Source organism: Phoenix dactylifera, unplaced genomic scaffold (assembly GCF_009389715.1).
Source record: "Phoenix dactylifera cultivar Barhee BC4 unplaced genomic scaffold, palm_55x_up_171113_PBpolish2nd_filt_p 000421F, whole genome shotgun sequence".
Classification (NCBI taxonomy): domain Eukaryota; kingdom Viridiplantae; phylum Streptophyta; class Magnoliopsida; order Arecales; family Arecaceae; genus Phoenix; species Phoenix dactylifera.
In genome coordinates this window covers 238,330-256,323 of record NW_024067859.1, presented here as the reverse complement: position 1 = coordinate 256,323, position 17,994 = coordinate 238,330, and the positions used below count along the sequence as shown (strand labels likewise).

The 17,994-nt window shown below is 47.8% G+C and overlaps 1 non-coding gene across 1 annotated transcript; it reads right to left on the bottom strand.

Moving 5' to 3' along the window:
- Positions 1-9,541: 9,541 nt before the first annotated feature.
- On the bottom strand, positions 9,542-9,650 carry LOC120105999. The gene has a single exon (XR_005508248.1). It is a non-coding gene; the product is annotated as a small nucleolar RNA R71 (small nucleolar RNA).
- Positions 9,651-17,994: the final 8,344 nt, after the last annotated feature.

Here is a 17,994-nt window from a genome sequence, read left to right as displayed (position 1 = left end):
TTCCGCTCGTTGGTCGGCCAAGGCTGGCGCAAGCCGAGGCGACCGGTCGGGGCTTCAGGTTAGTCTGCTCCCGGGATGATCATCGGGTTAGCCTGGCATCCGAGGGCCGAGCCTCGGGGAATTCCGCTCGTTGGTCGGCCAAGGCTGGCGCAAGCCGAGGCGACCGGTCGGGGCTTCAGGCTAGTCTGCTCCCGGGATGATCATCGGGTTAGCCTGGCATCCGAGGGCCGAGCCTCGGAGAATTCCGCTCGTTGGCCACGTGCCTGTCACTTGCCGCTCGACGGGGTTTCTCCGTGGCCAGCTGCGATCGTGTTTCTCCCCCTCTCGAAGCATCGCCTGGGGAACACTAGAAGGCCATTAAATGCTAATTGAGGCGTTACCTGGGAAATCGGACCGGCCAGTTGCTGCTTGCGAGGAGTGCCAGTTAAGCGGCCGCGATACGCGTGTTCTTCGAGGCGGATGCGGCCTGGGCGCGTGCGGAGATACGTGGGCCGCGGGATACACGCCGTCCGGAGTGTCCTGCACGAAGAATGCAATTAAGCAGAATGATGCCTAGGAGATCGTGGGGGGATAAACCTCGAGAGCTGGAACGGCTCCGGATTCGATGTGCCCGCATTTATTGGAGCCACCCGCATCGGAACGACCGGGGGGCCACAGTTTGGCTATAAATATAAGCGCAGGTGCGGTGGAGCCTGCCAAGCCGGAGCTGTTCAGGTTGCCATGGATCGTGGACCTCCTCTCCGGCGCGTGGCTGGGAAATCCCGGCCGGAGGAACGGGAGGCGCGCCCCTCGCGACTTCCACCAACTAGCCGTTTCATCTGGGATCAACGGGAGGATTCTCCCCGGTGGAACTCCGCTCTAGGCGTTTCATCCGGGATCACGTCTCCTCACGCTCTTCTCCCTTGTATTCCTTTCCTCCCCTTCTCCTGGGGAGGACCGGAATATCCCTTGGAGGTGGCGTTCCTCTAGAAGCAGTGTGAACTTCTTCTTCGTCCGCGCCGGCTGTTCGTCTTTTGCGTGAGGCGTCGATGGCGCCTCCGGGGGGAAGCACCCACGGCCAGTGGGATTGCAGTTGCTTCGGGCGGAGGGTTCGGGATCCCAGATCTTCAGCTCCACGGAGTCCCCACCTCTTCCTTAGTTTCTTTACTCCCCAATCCCCCTCTGGGAATTCTTTGTAATCACACGAACACGCCATTGTAACCAGGAATTATTGAAATGAAAAGAACTATATATTTTTTGAGCTGTCTTTCTGGCTTTGTCTTTCTACTGGTAATATACCCGCAGGTTAGCGGAATTCCAGCTCCTTGGAATTTCTCGACCATCTAGTGCCTCCAACTGGTAGGAGCCAGGTCGGTTTACCCAGCGAACCCTATACGGGCCTTCCCAATTTGGCGCCAGCTTCCCACCTTCCGCGGGCTGAGATGCTTTGGCCCGCCTTAGCACCAGATCTCCGATTCTGAAAAGTTTTGGTCGGACCTTGGAGTTATAATACCGGGCCACCCTCCGCTGATACATCGCCATCCGGACCTGCGCCATTTCCCTCGCTTCTTCCAAGAGGTCCAGGTTCCCTCGGAGCTGCTCCGAATTGGCCTCGGGTCGGTGCGCGGCCACCCGGGGCGAGGGGAGTCCGAGCTCCATGGGGACGACCGCTTCCGTGCCATAGGTTAGGCCGAAAGGCGTCTCCCCGGTAGGGGTCCGATGCGTGGTCCGATACGCCCAAAGGACGTTCTCGAGTTCTTCGACCCAAGCTTGCCTCGTCCGACCGATTCGCGCCTTAATTCCTTGGAGGATTGTCCGATTTGTCACTTCGGCCTCACCGTTGGTTTGGGGATGCGACACAGATGTGAACCGATGCTCGATCCCGAACTCCTCGCAGAAGTCACGGAAATGCTTGTTGTCGAACTGTCGACCATTATCCGAGATGAGGACCCGGGGTACCCCAAATCGGACAATGATGTTTTTCTTTACGAACTTCCGGACTTGCGCCTCCGTGATAGTGGCCAGCGGCTCCGCCTCCACCCACTTGGTGAAGTAGTCGATTGCAACAATCAAGAATTTTCGCTGGGCGGAAGCGACGGGGAACGGTCCGAGGATATCCATTCCCCACTGTGAGAAGGGCCAGGGTGCGGTGATTGGTGCCAAGGGGACAGAAGGGACTCTCTGGACGTTGGCGTGGCGCTGGCAGGCGTCGCATTTCCGTACGTGATCCTTTGAGTCCTCCAACAAGGTAGGCCAATAATAGCCTTGCCTCATGATCTTGTGCGCCAAGGACCTAGCCCCCGAGTGCGATCCGCAGACGCCCTCGTGGACTTCGCCGAGGACGTAGGCCGCCTCCAAGGGGCGGAGGCACCTTAAGAGAGGGGCGGTGAGCGAGGTCCGATACGGCCTCCCTTCATAGAGTACGTAGTGGGCGGACTTCCTGACAAGTCGCCGAGCTTGATCTTCGTCTTCAGGGAGGATCCCTTCGGCGAGGTAGGCGACGAGCGGGTCCATCCAAGACGGTTCCGGGTCAATCGCCATCACCGCCCCAGCCTCGCCGATGCTCGGGGCATCCAGGGTCTCCAGGTAGATTGCCCTCGACAGGTTGCGCGCCTCTGCGCCCACCAAGCGGGACAACCTGTCGGCCCTGGCATTTTCGCTTCTGGGGACCTGCTGGAGGTCGACGCTGCCGAGGTCGGGAATGAGTGCTTGCACCTTCCGGACGTAGTTCTGCATGGTCGGGCTCCGGGCCTCGAACTCCCCACGGACCTGCCCGACCACTAGCTGGGAGTCGGTGAAGACCTTCAAACGCCGGATGCCGAGCTCCCCGGCGAGTTTGAGTCCCGCGACTAGGGCCTCGTACTCCGCCTCGTTGTTGGTCACTGGAAATCCAAACCTCAAGGCATACTCGGCTATCACTCCATCAGGACTGGTAAGGACCAACCCGGCCCCTCCACCCTCGGGGTTCGACGACCCATCGATGTGAAGCGTCCAGGTCGGGAGGTCGAGGCTGGGCGTTTCCGGCGGTCTAGGTTCCGCCACCTGCACCGTGCACTCAGCGAGGAAGTCCGCGAGCACCTGGGCCTTGATGGCGGGCCGAGGCTGGTAGCGGATGTCGAACTCACCGAGTTCTATTGCCCACTTCACCAGCCGTCCCGCATTCTCGGGGTTGCTGAGGATCTGTCGTAGTGGTTGATCAGTTAAAAGGGTGACAGAATGGGCCTGGAAATAGGGGCGGAGCCTCCTGGTCGCGGTCAGCAGCGCGAAGGCGATCTTTTCAGCCTTCGTATACCGCGCCTCGGCATCCCGTAGGACCCGGCTGATGTAGTACACGGGCTTCTGGAGCTTTGCCTCTTCCCGAACCAGCACCGCACTGACCGCGGTTGGGGAGACCGCCAGATAGAGGTAGAGCATCTCCCCTTCTTGCGGCTTGGACAGCAGGGGAGGAGACGCCAGGTATTCCTTGAGCTGGTCGAATGCTGCTTGACATTCGGCCGTCCAGAGGAAGTCTTTCGGGCGTTTTAACACCTTGAAGAATGGTTGGCAGCGTTCGGTCAATTTTGCCACAAATCGTCCGAGCGCGGCGACCCTTCCAGCGAGCTCCTGAACCTCCTTCACTTTGGTCGGAGGGGACATACCTTGGATGGCCTTGATTTTGTCCGGGTTGGCTTCGATATCCCGCTGGTTGACAATGAAACCGAGGAACCTCCCGGCCGAAGCGCCAAAGGCGCACTTCGCTGGGTTCAGCTTCATGCGAAACTTCCGCAAGGTGGTGAAAGTCTCCTCCAGATCCACGATGTGCTGGTCTGCCTGGCGGCTCTTCACCAGCATATCGTCCACGTACACCTCCATATTCCGGCCGATTTGCTCTTTGAAGATTTTGTTGACGAGGCGCTGGTAAGTGGCGCCAGCATTCTTCAGACCGAAGGGCATTACCTTGTAGCAGTACAGCCCCCGGTCTGTTATAAAGGCAGTTTTCTCCTCGTCCTGTGGGGCCATCATTATCTGGTTGTAACCGGAGAAGGCGTCCATGAAAGACAGCAGCTGATGTCCGGAAGTCGCGTCGACCAGTTGGTCTATCCGCGGAAGCGGAAAGCTATCCTTGGGGCACGCCTTGTTCAGGTCGGTATAGTCGACGCACATCCTCCACTTTCCGCTCGCCTTCCGGACAAGTACGACATTTGCCAGCCACTCGGGGTAACTCACCTCCCTTATGAATCCTGCCTCCAAGAGTTTGTCTACCTCCTAGTCGATCACCCGGATCCGATCCGGGGCACAGTGTCTCTTCTTCTGCTTCGCTGGCCGGTGGGTCGGGTCGACGTTGAGGGCGTGAGAGATGACCTCCGGGTCGATCCCAGGTACATCGGCCGCCGACCAGGCAAATAGATCGGCATTGGCTCGGAGGAATTCCACCAACCGGGCCCGAGCTCCCGGGTCGAGATTGGCGCCGACCCGGACCGCCCGATCCCGGCGGCCTTCCTCGAGGGGAACTTCGACCACACCCTCGGCCGGCTCCCCCTGCCGCAAGGCCACCTCGTCTCTGGCATCAAGGGACTCGACGCTTAGGGCTTCTGCGGGCTTCTTCCCTTTGAGGGTCGCTAAGAAACATTGCCGTGCGGTCGGTTGGTCACCTCGGACCTCTCCGATCCCGACCGTCGTGGGGAACCGCATGAGCAAGTGGTACGTGGAGACCACCGCACGAAGGGCGTTCAGCCCGGGTCGTCCGAGGATAGCGTTGTAAGCCGAGGGAACACGGACGACCAAGAACCCGAGTCGCACCGTGGCTTCTGCGGGTGCGACGCCCGCAGTCACAGGCAGCTCAACGACACCTTCCACCGGGACAGCGTCACCGGTGAATCCTACGAGGGGGGTGGACATTTTGTGCAACAATTGTCTGGACAAGCCCAGCTTTTGGAAGGCCTCGTAAAACAAGATATCAGCTGAGCTTCCACTATCCACAAGAACACGCCTTACATCATAGTTTGCCATGGTGAGAGAGATTACCATGCCGTCATCGTGGGGGGTCTGAACCCCCTTTACATCCTCATCACAAAAAGTGATTACGTTGCCGACCCTCTGCCTCTTTGCGACGGCCGCCCCCGACGCCTCCGTCGAGCCCCCTGCGTTCCTCACGGGTCGGGGGCAGCCCCCAGTGATAGTGTGGATCACGCCCGCAACGGGTCGATTCTGCTCCCGAGGTCCCGAAGGAGTCGGGTCGGCCGGACGCGGGTCTGCGGGGGGACGTCGGTCGCTCACATATCGACCGAGACGCCCCCGGCGGATGAGAGCCTCGATCTCGTCCCGAAGCTGGAAGCAGTCTTCCGTGTCGTGGCCGTGGTCTTGGTGGTACTCACAGTACGCCCGGGAGGGCCTCTTCCCAGGGATCTTCCGCATCTGTCTCGGGGCCGGGAGGTCCTCCCGCCCCTTGATCTCCATAAGGATCTTGGCCCGGGAAGTCAGGAGAGGGGTGTACCGATTGAAACGTCGGGGCGGAGAACGAGGGCGTGGGGCGCCGTGGTTCTTCGCCGGCGACGGGCTTCTGCGCCGACGCTGGGGCGTCGGGCTCCTCCTCTGGCGTGCCTCTTTCCGCCTTTTCTTCCCAAGCTTTGGAGGGATCTCGGCGGCCTCCTTGCTCCGGTGGGCTGCCGCCTCCTCGGCGTCCGCATACTGGTTCGCCCGGGACAACAGCTCTGGGAAGCTCCGCGGCAGGCGTTTGTCCAGGGAGAAGGTGAGTCTGCCCTTCCGGAAGCCACGCTTCAGGGCTGAAAGAGCTACCTCCTGACTCAGGCTCCGGACCTCCAGCGTAGCCCTGTTGAAGCGGGTAAGATAATCCCGCACGCTTTCTCCCTCGTTTTGCCAGACATCAAAGAGGGAGTCGGAGACCAGTCGCCGCCGGCTACTGACGGCGAAATGAGTGACGAAGAGGCGAGTGAACTGGTCGAAGGACCGGATTGAGTCAGCCTCCAGCCCGGCGAACCATGCCCTCGCCGGGCCACGGAGGGTTGCCGGGAAAGCCTTGCAGAGAAGGGGATCTGATGCTCCGTGGAGGAGCATAAGGGTCCTGAAACTCTCGACGTGATCCCGCGGGTCCGCCACCCCGTCATAGGGTTCGATCGCCGGCATTTTGAACCTGATGAGAGCACAAAAGTGCGATCTACATACCACATAAATTAGTATTATCGCTAACAAGATAATGATAGTCTCACTAGATTAATATTATATTTTTGTTAAGTATAGGTGATCGTAAATCGAGGCCAAAATACGTATTCAGTACAGATTGGACTTAAACAGATGCATAACTCAGACCGCGTATGCCCAACCCCGTCATGGTCTGATCGAATTCACCATTCATTGAGTATACTTGCACCGGAGCTACACATGTCTACATGCCATAGCTTCTAGAGCACATTGGGGATCAAAATAAAGAAAGATCACGTGTAGTTGGGGAAGAATTCCAAAAACTTTCCAAATCGGGCGTTCCTTTCCCCAGCCGTCCGTGATGTTTTTGTGCTTCCACCTCCCTCCGCGTGCACCTCTTCCCAGCATCCGCACGACCCAGCAATCCGCGATCACCTCCGAAGCATTCGTCCCATGTCCGTGATCATCTCCCGGACCTCCCAGCAGCCCGTGACCAGCTCCCGTGCACAATCACAGCGTCCGCCCGAGCCAGCGATCAGTGCCTCCTCCCAGCGTCTGCTTCATCCACGGCGTCCGGTCCTCTTCTCCCCTCCCGTCTTGACCGCGATCACAGTCCAAGCGTCCGCGGAGTAGCCGTAACAGAGCCTCTACCCAGCGTCCAAAGATCCGTCCGCCTCCTCCGCAGCACCTGCGATCAACCCCTTCGTCCGCTCACGCCGTCTGTGAAGCCAGTGATCACCCCCTCCTCCACAGCGTCCGCGGCTTCATTTCTCCACAATATCCCAGCCGGGATTAGCGTCCTCTCCTCCCACAGATCCCCGCGTCCAGGCTCCTTCCTTCCGGGCATCTTTCAGATCTGCGACTCACCCGTCCGAGCTTCATTTCCAGCTCATCTTCGCCCACGATCACCTCCCAGCCTCACGCGCCTAAGATTCAGCCTCCTCCAGCGCATTCCTAAGATCCATAGAGGGGGAGAGTCGAGTATAAGAGGAATCGGCTGAGAAGGGAAAAGTGGGGGGGAAGAAGCTCCGATTTGAAGAAGAAAATAGAGGAGCCGGGCTGCTGCAGTAGTAAGAAAAAGAGAAAAAAAAAATAGAAAGAAATAGGGGATGCCCTATTTCTGATATTAAAAAAAAAAAAAGAGTGAGAAAGAGAGAGGAAGATGATGAGCTAAAATCCTTGGTGATGGGTGAAGGAGGATCCTTTGGTGTACCGAGTTCATGATGTAAATTCTAATCCTTTGCTTTATACGATTTATCTTTTGATTATGTTATGATTCTCATATGTTGAAAATTCTTTTATGATTTATGCTTATTGATACATGTCTTCCTCAATTATTTGATTCATCGTTGACGTTCTAAGGCACGTTGAATGCTTAAAAAGAGAATTCATGTTATCAAGAACATACTCAATAATTAAATTTTATCTGCTTATAATTTTTAAAAGAAAACAAAAGAATCATAGAATTTATTGCATGAACTTGATATTATTAAAGGAGATTCTGGATCCCTACACCATTTTAATCTATCCAAACTTCGACTCTCTATTTGCTGGTTTATTTTCTATTTGCAAACCATCATCTTAATCCACAAGTTCATTGAATTAATTAATCTGAAATTAAGCTAATAATCCATAGATCGTTCCCTGAGGAATCGACCTCGGACTTCCGAGTTATACTACTTGTGCGATTCTCCTGCACTTGGGAGAGCAGTTTTATTTTTGCACCAAGTTTTTGGCGCCGTTGCCGGGGAACTGCTGACTTATTAGTATAATTTTAGATTTAATTTTTACCTTAGTAGTTAGTATTTTTCTTTTGAAAAAAAAATTGCATCTTTACTACTATTTTTAATTCCCTGCACAGTTGGCATCAAACTCCGATATCATAGAAATTATCCGTCTGATTTGACTCAAATTTGGTCAACTAGTGCAAGACACATTGTTAGATAATCTGAACGGTCTGATTGACATTCTGACATTTTTAAGACCATCAGATTAATACGAAACCTTGCTGCTTTCTACTTTAAATTTTCTGCATTTATTTTTTTTAGAATCAGAATTATATTATTATTATATCTCATTAACCCTTGTTGCTAATTAAAAATTGAAGAAAAGAAACCTTAAGAACAGATCAAGGGTGATTATTCAAAAATAAAAAAAGAGGGAAAACCTAAAATTTCAAATTTCAAATTTCAAATTTCAGAATTCAAATTTCAAACGTCAACTCATAAAATTTAAAAAAAAAATAATTAATTTGCTTGATCACCTATTCAATGAAATTTAATGTCATGTCATAAAACATTAAAAAAAAAAATCTCCTGATTGTTGCATATAGTATAAGGCATCAGCATAAAATATTCTAAGGGCTGAACCCATTTAAAAAGATAAGGTCGGGATTTCATCACTCGTCCTTAGCCCAAAAATCACCCCAGTGCATAAATATCCTAAGCTTAACTAAAATCAACTAGACGTTGGCCCCTAAGGACATTCGAGCTCAATAGGACGAAGACCACCGAAAGTTGCACCAATTTCGCTCTGTGGCTTAGTTGATGTCTAGGCAAGCTTTGTCCCTATAAGGGAGACAGTTCATCTGTTCGAGGCAAGTGGGTTTTAAGTGGGACCTTTGCGAACGCATCGTGACCCCTCCACTTACCTGGGAGCTTACCTGGTCAACTCGGTTCATTAGACCGGATTGGAGGCTTAGGTGCCCTCTTCAAACCAGTTAGGAGCTGTCTAGAAATTTAAGAAAAACATTAGAAATTGAGGTGTAATGTTTTGTTGCATGTTTGATTGTGAATAGGATTTTTGTTTTAGGATGTCGTTTTAGGGTATCTTTAGTTGGTACTTATATTTATTTATTTTTTTAAAAAAAAAAGAAAGAAAAAAAAAGAGAGGGAAATATTTTGCATGTTAAAGTGGAATAGGGACGACACCGGTCGATTAAGTCGTACAACTTTAGATCATCCCTTAGGACATACCTCTGAAATTCCTTCACAATATCTCACACCTTGTGAGATGGCTGATCTAAATGAAGATGCGGGGAGTCACCACAATCGAGAACGAGAACCCCATGTTATGACTCTAAGACAATACCTACAACCGGCTAGGACTAGTCAGCCTTCATGCATAATTTTTCCTGATAATGTAGGTCATTTTGACATCAAACCAGGGGTAATCCAATTGCTGCCCAAGTTTCATGGGTTAGAGTCCGAGAGTCCGTATCTTCATTTAAAGGATTTTGAAGAATTGAGCATTACATTTAGAGTGCCAAATGTCACCGAGGATGTCCTCAAGTTGACATTGTTTCCTTTCTCTCTAAAGGATAAGGCCAAAACATGGCTAAACTCTTTGCGACCTAGATCAATAAGAAATTGGCAAGATATGCAGAGAGAATTTTTAAAGAAGTTCTTCCCCACACAAAGGACCAACTTTTTAAAAAGACATATTAGCAATTTCCAACAAAAAGATAATGAAACATTTTATGAATGTTGGGAAAGATTTAAAGACCTTCTTCTCTCATGCCCTCATCACGGATTCGAAACTTGGAGAACCATTAGCTTCTTTTATGAAGGTTTATCTTCACAGTTAAAACAATTTGTAGAGACCATGTGCAATGGTAGATTTTTAGAAAAACACCCTGATGAGGCATGGGAGTATTTGGATTCCCTTGCTGAGACTGCCCAACTTTGGGATAACGGGGATAGAAACAACAAGTCTTTGCCTAAGCCTACTAGCTCTGTACAGGGAGGCCTTTACAACCTCAGAACTGAGGATGATCTTCATGCTAAAATGGCAGCCCTCACTAGGAAGGTAGAAGAAATTGAGCTTAGGAAGATTGAGCCTGTCAAGACTATAGAACTTAGAAATGAGTGTTGTGGTATCTGCGATATGTCGGGTCATACTACTACAGATTGTCCCACCATACCGGCATTCAAAGAAGTCTTGCACGATCAAGCAAATGCTATGAACTCCTACCAAAAGCCTTATAACGATCCATACTCGAATACCTATAACCCTGGTTGGAAGAATCATCCAAACTTTAGGTGGAGAAATGATCATCCTCAACAGTCACACCATTCAGCTCCTTCACCTGCACATCCTACTTTTGCATCACCACCCTCTCAAAAGCCAAATATCGAGGATACCTTGCAATCCATACAAACTTTTCTACAAGGTCAAGCTAATATCAATGCTCAAAATACTCGAAATTTTGAAGACATAAGGAACCAATTGTCAATGTTGACTACCGTCATAAGTACCCAAGAGAAGGGTAAGCTTCCAGCTCAACCCCAACCTAACCCACAAATGCACGGTAGTAATAATACGGCTCCTTCTAGTTCGCATACAGAGCATGCAAAGAGCATCATGACTTTGCGTAATGGGAAAGTCATTGATCAAACCGTCCCATTGAGACCGCAGGTCACTTCTGATTCTGATGCTCCCAAAGTTGATGAAAGGGACAAAGAAGAAGTTGAGGTCCCAACTTCTACTAAGAAAGTTGAATGTCCTTTTCCTCCACCTTTTCCACAACGGTTAAAGCCGTTGCAAAAGCTCGAACCTAATTCTGAAATTCTTGAGCTTTTTAAGCAAGTAAAAATCAACATACCTCTTCTTGATGCAATCAAACAAGTACCTTCATATGCCAAATTTTTAAAGGACTTGTGTACTGTCAAGCGTCGATTAAATGTTAAGAAGAAGGCATTTTTAACTGAAAATGTGAGTGCTATTTTGCAGCACAACATTCTCCCTAAATATAAAGATCCAGGTTGCCCAACCATCTCATGCATCATAGGCGACTTTAGGATAGAGCGAGCATTGTTAGATTTAGGGGCGAGTGTGAATTTGTTGCCATATTCTGTATATGAGCAACTTGGTTTAGGTGAGTTGAAGCCAACCTCCGTCACTTTGCAATTAGCTGACCGGTCAGTTAAAATTCCAAGGGGGATTGTCGAGGATGTATTAGTCCAAGTAGACAAGTTCTACTTTTCTGTCGATTTTATCGTATTGGACACACATCCGGCTTCGAACTCACAGTCTCAGATTCCGGTCATTTTAGGACGTCCATTCCTTACGACTTCTAATGCATTAATTAATTGTAGGAATGGCGTCATGAAGCTTTCTTTTGGTAACATGACCTTAGAACTGAACATTTTTAATGTGTGCAAACAACCTAATGATCCCGAAGAGAGTAAGGAGGTTGATTGGGTTGAAACTATCGCGGAGGAATATTTGTTAGCTGAAGCATTTAACGATCCATCCGGCGATAGCTTAATTGATTGGTGTCCTAATGGAACCAATGATGATGATTTGTCAGTCACACCTATTGTGGATAATTTAGATATCAAGATGGTCAATGGGTGGAGACCAAAAGAAGGAGAATTTGAGAGATTGTCGCCTCGAGAGGTGAAAATAATACCATCCCATGAGCAAGCACCCAAGCTCGAATTGAAACCCTTACCAAAGGAACTTAAGTATGCATTTCTTGGACCCGAGGATACTTTTCCTGTAATCATCTCGTCTGGACTTGATCATACTCAAGAAAAAAATTTAGTTGGTGTTCTAAAGAATCATAAAGGAGCCTTAGGGTGGTCTATTGCCGATTTGAAGGAAATTAGCCCCTTAATTTGCACGCACCGGATATATTTGGAGGACAATGCCAAAACCACAAGGCAAATGCAACGAAGGTTAAATCCTACAATGAGAGATGTGGTTAAGGCAGAAGTCCTCAAGTTGCTTGACGTGGGTATTATTTACCCAATTTCCGATAGCAAGTGGGTAAGCCCTATTCAAGTTGTTCCTAAGAAGTCGGGTTTGACGGTAGTAGAAAATGAACAAGGTGAACTAGTTCCAACTCGTGTTCCGACGAGTTGGCGCATGTGTGTTGACTACCGAAAGCTGAATTTGGTCATACGAAAGGATCACTTTCCTCTACCCTTCTTAGACCAAGTATTGGAGAGAGTTGCAGGGCATGATTTCTATTGTTTTCTCGATGGCTATTCGGGATATTATCAAATTGAAATTTCACCGGAAGATCAAGAGAAGACTACCTTCACTTGTCCTTTTGGCACATTTGCTTTCCGACGAATGCCATTCGGGTTGTGTAATGCACCTGCAACATTCCAAAGATGCATGCTCAGCATCTTTGAAGACATGAACGAAAAATTTTTGGAAGTGTTCATGGACGACTTCTCCGTTTTTGGCGACACATTTGATGAATGCCTGTCACATTTACAAGCTGTCTTAGCTCGATGTATGGAAAAGAATTTGATACTGAATTGGGAGAAATGCCACTTCATGGTGCCAAAGGGAATTGTCTTAGGACATATTGTTTCATCGAAGGGCATGGAAGTAGATAGAGCTAAGACTGATTTAATTGCTAAGCTACCTGCACCCAAGACGGTTAGAGATGTTAGATCATTTTTGGGTCACGCCGGATTTTATAGGAGATTCATCAAGGACTTTAGTGTCATATCTCGACCATTATGTAATCTCCTATCCCTTGATACACCGTTCAATTGGAATGAAACTTGCCAAGATGCATTCGAGAAGTTAAAATCTATGCTTAGCACTGCACCCATCGTTCGACCACCCGATTGGTCATTACCTTTTGAGATTATGTGCGACGCTAGCGACTATGCAATAGGAGCTGTCTTAGGACAACGCAAGGATAATAAGCCATATGTCATTTACTATGCAAGCAAAACCTTAAACGATGCTCAAATGAATTACACCACCACCGAGAAGGAATTGCTTGCAGTAGTATTTGCCTTAGATAAATTTCGCTCTTATATCCTTGGTGCTCCTATTGTTATCTTCACGGACCATGCGGCACTAAAATATTTGTTGGATAAGAAAGAGGCCAAACCACGCTTAATACGATGGATACTTCTACTTCAAGAATTTGACATCACTATCAAAGATAAAAAAGGAGTAGAGAATGTGGTTGCTGACCATTTATCACGATTAGTTTTTCATGATTCAGTGCCACAGTTTTCCATCAAGGACTCATTCCCTGAAGAGCAGTTGTTTGCACTTTCTAGTATCCCATGGTATGCAGATATTGTAAATTTTCTTGTTACAAGCCGGATGCCGGAGCATTGGGGGTCGACAGATAGAAAAATTTTCTTGCGCGAGGTAAAGAATTATTACTATGACGAACCCTATTTGTTTAAATATTGCAATGATCAAATTTTTAGACGATGCATACCGGATCATGATATACAAAGCGTACTTTCTTTCTGCCACACTGATGCTTGCGGTGGACACTTTGCCTCTAAGAAAACTGTTGCAAAGGTCTTGCAATGTGGTTTCTATTGGCCTACTATGTTCAAAGATGCCCACGAGTTCTGCAGAACATGTGATCCATGTCAACGTATTGGAAGTCTAACTCGTAGGCAAATGATGCCTCTTCAACCCATTACTATTATCGAAATTTTCGATTGTTGGGGCATCGATTTTATGGGCCCATTCCCACCATCTTTTGGATATGAGTACATTTTAGTCGGTGTCGAATATGTGTCCAAATGGGTAGAAGCTGTTGCTTGTAAGACCAATGATCACAAACCTGTCCTGAAGTTTTTAAAAGAAAATATTTTTTCACGATTTGGGATGCCTAAAATCATAATTAGTGACGGTGGAAAACACTTTTGTAATAAACCTTTCGAAACCTTATTGAAAAAATATGGTGTCACCCATAGAATTGCTACCCCATATCATCCGCAAACCAGTGGCCAGGTAGAGTTAGCCAATCGAGAGATCAAACGTATTTTAGAGAAAACGGTGAACCCATCACGGAAAGATTGGTCCTTGAAACTATCAGATGCATTATGGGCCTATCGGACTGCATACAAAACCATTCTTGGCATGTCTCCCTACCGGCTAGTTTACGGAAAAGCATGTCATCTGCCTGTAGAAATAGAGCATAAATCGTATTGGGCAATTAGAAAATTGAATTTTGATTTACAAGATGCCGGTCTAGCTAGAAAATTGCAATTAAACGAGCTTAATGAGATTCGCAGAGATGCTTATGACAACGCTAAAATTTGCAAAGAACGAATGAAGATCTTACATGATAAATCAATTTTAAAAAAAACTTTTGAACCTTTGCAAAAAGTTCTTTTATATGATTCCCGCTTACATCTGTTTCCTGGTAAGTTGCGATCGAGATGGACAGGTCCTTACATTATAAAAACTGTTTTTCCACATGGGGCGGTTGAGATTGAGAATCCACGGGATGGTAAAATTTTTAAGGTAAATGGACACAGGTTAAAACCTTTTCTTGAGAATTTTGCAGATGAAGAGGACTCCTTTTTCTTGGGGGAGCCTTCTTATGACTGAGCATGAAGGCAAAGGTACGTGTATATTAGTTAGGATTATTTTTCTAGTTTTGTAGGTTTTATTTTCTGGATATCAACAGCTCAAGGTATTCCTCTTCTCTTCAATATTATTTTCTCTACTATCTTTCATTATAGCTTTCTTGTATCTATTACATTGAGGACAATGCAATATTTAAGTTGGGGGGAGGGAAGTATTTTGATTTAAAAAAATATATATATATAAAAAAAAAATTGCATTCTTTTCTTAGCAAATGCACATGTATTTTCATATTGAGTTTGTGCAACTATTACGGCAAGGAACACATGCATATTATGACTGATCAGAGACCTATTATTAGATCTCCGCACATGTACTTAATGATTATAGGAAGGCCTCAGGAGTTCATATTTGTTTAATGCATTTTTATTAAGCCGTATCTGTAAAAGAAGTACGAGTATCCTTGTCCGTACTATAAGGTTCATGATTTGGTTTTCACATAAAGATAGAAGTTGAATACCCTAGCTAGATCACCTAAGTGCCTTATGTTCCGACCTTGGTTGACCTATAGCCACAATGCAGTCACGTTATATGGTTCAGTTTACCTTCTCTTTTTATTGCAAAAAAAAAAAAAAAAAAAAGAAGAAGATGACAAGTCTGACCTCATGGTGTAGTCTGGTTCGAGTAATTAAGCCCGAGGGGTGTTTCACCTAATGCCTTGAGCCAACTGGATCAGGAGTCATTGGCCGAAAACTCGCTACATGGACCTTACTAGAGCCTAAGGAGGTTGGATTATTGTAATCGTCATATGTGTTTAAAAATAAAAATAAGCATGAATAGGGTTGGTCAGACTGAACCCAGTGATATGTGGTAATGGCTGGTTTGACTCCATTAATTTGGAACTCTGTGTACTTTGGATGTTTAGTTGGGATTGATAGCTCCTTCTTTATATGCGAACCATTCTTGACAAAATTTAGACAACATGAGATATTCTGAAAATTTGATGGATCAGGCTCCAATAAATTGTAATAAACACCTGTGAACTTGAGTAGTGCACCTAAAAGTCAAGTGGTACCATGTTGTGGTGGAGGTATTAGTGCTCTAAGAAAGTCATCTGTTTATGCATACTACACTTTAGTATTACCCTTGCTTTGATAGTTGCCATGCTTGAGAAAAATATATATCACGTGTGCATTGACTTAAATTTCATTATATATCATTTTATGAATGATGTTTGTGGGTAACATCACTGCAAACCCTCACGAGACAACACTCGTCCACTAGGGTAACCTAGGGGTTTAACGGCTTGTTGCACATGCTAAGTGCAATCGTGATTCCTACGAAAGTGAGTACTTATCTTAATTTTATGCAATTAGTTCTAATAAAACATCAAAGGATCAACCAACACTTTTTTGTACTCTCATGATATTGTTTACTCTAAATTGCTAGAGACTAGCAATAAGCTAGTTGGGGGGTGTGATGAGAGCACAAAAGTGCGATCTACATACTACATAAATTAGTATTATCGCTAACAAGATAATGATAGTCTCACTAGATTAATATTATATTTTTGTTAAGTATAGGTGATCGTAAATCGAGGCCAAAATACGTATTCAGTACAGATTGGGCTTAAACAGATGCATAACTCAGACCGCGTATGCCCAACCCCGTCATGGTCTGATCGAATTCACCATTCATTGAGTATACTTGCACCGGAGCTACACATGTCTACATGCCATAGCTTCTAGAGCACATTGGGGATCAAAATAAAGAAAGATCACGTGTAGTTGGGGAAGAATTCCAAAAACTTTCCAAATCGGGCGTTCCTTTCCCCAGCCGTCCGTGATGTTTTTGTGCTTCCACCTCCCTCCGCGTGCACCTCTTCCCAGCATCCGCACGACCCAGCAATCCGCGATCACCTCCGAAGCATTCGTCCCATGTCCGTGATCATCTCCCGGACCTCCCAGCAGCCCGTGACTAGCTCCCGTGCACAATCACAGCGTCCGCCCGAGCCAGCGATCAGTGCCTCCTCCCAGCGTCTGCTTCATCCACGGCGTCCGGTCCTCTTCTCCCCTCCCGTCTTGACCGCGATCACAGTCCAAGCGTCCGCGGAGCAGCCGTAACAGAGCCTCTACCCAGCGTCCAAAGATCCGTGCGCCTCCTCCACAACATCCCGTGAATGGTCCCAGCCAGCCGTGAAGCGTCGCGACGTCCGCCAGCCGTGATCACCGCCCAGCCGTCCGCCTCCTCCGCAGCACCTGCGATCAACCCCTTCGTCCGCTCACGCCGTCTGTGAAGCCAGTGATCACCGCCTCCTCCACAGCGTCCGCGGCTTCATTTCTCCACAATATCCCAGCCGGGATTAGCGTCCTCTCCTCCCACAGATCCCCGCGTCCAGGCTCCTTCCTTCCGGGCATCTTTCAGATCTGCGACTCACCCGTCCGAGCTTCATTTCCAGCTCATCTTCGCCCACGATCACCTCCCAGCCTCACGCGCCTAAGATTCAGCCTCCTCCAGCGCATTCCTAAGATCCATAGAGGGGGAGAGTCGAGTATAAGAGGAATCGGCTGAGAAGGGAAAAGTGGGGGGGGAAGAAGCTCCGATTTGAAGAAGAAAATAGAGGAGCCGGGCTGCTGCAGTAGTAAGAAAAAGAGAAAAAAAAAATAGAAAGAAACAGGGGATGCCCTGTTTCTGATATTAAAAAAAAAAAAGAGTGAGAAAGAGAGAGGAAGATGATGAGCTAAAATCCTTGGTGATGGGTGAAGGAGGATCCTTTGGTGTACCGAGTTCATGATGTAAATTCTAATCCTTTGCTTTATACGATTTATCTTTTGATTATGTTATGATTCTCATATGTTGAAAATTCTTTTATGATTTATGCTTATTGATACATGTCTTCCTCAATTATTTGATTCATCGTTGACGTTCTAAGGCACGTTGAATGCTTAAAAAGAGAATTCATGTTATCAAGAACATACTCAATAATTAAATTTTATCTGCTTATAATTTTTAAAAGAAAACAAAAGAATCATAGAATTTATTGCATGAACTTGATATTATTAAAGGAGATTCTGGATCCCTACACCATTTTAATCTATCCAAACTTCGACTCTCTATTTGCTGGTTTATTTTCTATTTGCAAACCATCATCTTAATCCACAAGTTCATTGAATCAATTAATCTGAAATTAAGCTAATAATCCATAGATCGTTCCCTGAGGAATCGACCTCGGACTTCCGAGTTATACTACTTGTGCGATTCTCCTGCACTTGGGAGAGCAGTTTTATTTTTGCACCAGAACCCCGGCGGATTCGGGGTCCGCAGGATCCTCGAGGCAAGCGCCGGCTGGGAGGAGATCTCTAAGTCGGCGAAGGGATCTTTGGAATGGCCCTTCAGGACCTGGAGTTGTCGGTGGAGATCGTCCACCTGCCGGTCCAGGGAGCGCGACCGGTGGGTGGGAGACAAGGAGCGGCGAGAGGGGGACCGACTGGAGCGCGGGTTCCTCGAGGATTGGGGGGTCTGGGAACGCGCCCGGGCCCGCCTCTCGGACCCCGCGCGGCTCCGGTG